We start from the raw sequence: 1554 nt of genomic DNA on the forward strand, positions 1-1554 counted from the left end.
ATTTTTTATTGCAGATTTCGATTCTTCAGAAAAAGTTACATAAATTTTACCTATTACAAACATTTTTTTGATGACAGATGGCGTTGTAATCAGCGAAATTAAAAAATGAGTCTAAAACGTTTAAAATATCTCAAGAAATACTCAAAGGATAAAAAAAATAAAAATCTACGTATTCAATGTTGTCAAGAAAGCTATCCACTGACACAAAAATTCTATCCCCCACGTACCATCCGCTGGGGGTGAAAGGGTAGGTAACTTTAAAATTTTAAATGAGAAAACCCCTATGTTTTATTGCAGATTTTGCTTCTGCAGAAAAAGTCGTATTAAAACTTTAACGCCGAGATGTACTGAATTTCGACATGGATTTCAACCCTCAACAATTAGCAGAAAAGAACGTAGACAAGTATCGGAAGGTCCATTTGTATGTAATAAGGTATCAGAAACGTATTCCCGATAGTTAAACTTCGAAAACGTGTACTGTATACAATTTTCATTTTTCGATTTTGAATTCACAATGGTGCCTATAAGCTCAAAATTTTTCGAAATTTTACGAAATATTCAAAGGCAAAGGACGCTACTTCAAATTTTGAAAATTTGGTCTGCCATTGTAGGTACGTCAAGTTGAATTTTTGGATTCTGACTTCACATTCGTAATCAGCGAGCCCAAAAACCCTCGAGTAACAAGTTTCAATCGAATTCAGGCATATTTTTTGCAAATTGACTCGCCGTACGTAAAATTTCGAAAAATTTTGAGCTTATATGCGCCATTGTGAACTCAAAATCGAAAAATGAAAATTGTATACAGTACACGTTTTCGAAGTTTAACTATCGGGAATACGTTTCTGATCCCTTATTACATACAAATGGACCATCCGATACTTGTCTACGTTCTTTTCTGCTAATTGTTGAGGGTTGAAATCCATGTCGAAATTCAGCACATCTCGGCGTTAAAGGGTTAATACGACTTTTCCTGCAGAAGCGAAATCTGCAATAAAACATGGGGGTTTTCTCATTTAAAATTTTAAAGTTACCTACCCTTTCACCCCCAGCGGATGGTAGGTGGGGGATAGAATTTTTGTGTCAATGGATAGCTTTCTTGACAACATTGAATACGTACATTTTTATTTTTTTGATCCTTTGAGTATTTCTTGAGATATTTTAAACATTTTACACGGACATAGACATGATATTGAACAAATTCAACGAATTTCATCCACGTCTTCAATTCACTGTAGAAAAGGGTGGTGATAAGATAGATTTCCTGGACGTTTCAATTTTTATACACAATAATAAATTTACATATATTTGATTGGTACCGGAAACCTACCTTCTCTGGGAGATTTCTTAATTTTTTATCGAATCATCCACTCTCCCAGAAGAGAGGTACAGTATTTTCGTTAGTTGACAGAGCATTTTTATTGTCTGACTATAGATTTCATTACAAAAATTTGATTTTTATCATTAATATTTTACTAGACAACGATTATCCAATCAAGTTTATTTTTGAAACAGTCAATCAACGAATAAAATATTTAATAAAATCTAGACACGCTA

The sequence above is a fragment of the Trachymyrmex cornetzi genome, unplaced genomic scaffold, assembly GCF_001594075.2.
Source record: "Trachymyrmex cornetzi isolate Tcor2-1 unplaced genomic scaffold, Tcor1.1 scaffold1642, whole genome shotgun sequence".
NCBI classification, from domain to species: domain Eukaryota; kingdom Metazoa; phylum Arthropoda; class Insecta; order Hymenoptera; family Formicidae; genus Trachymyrmex; species Trachymyrmex cornetzi.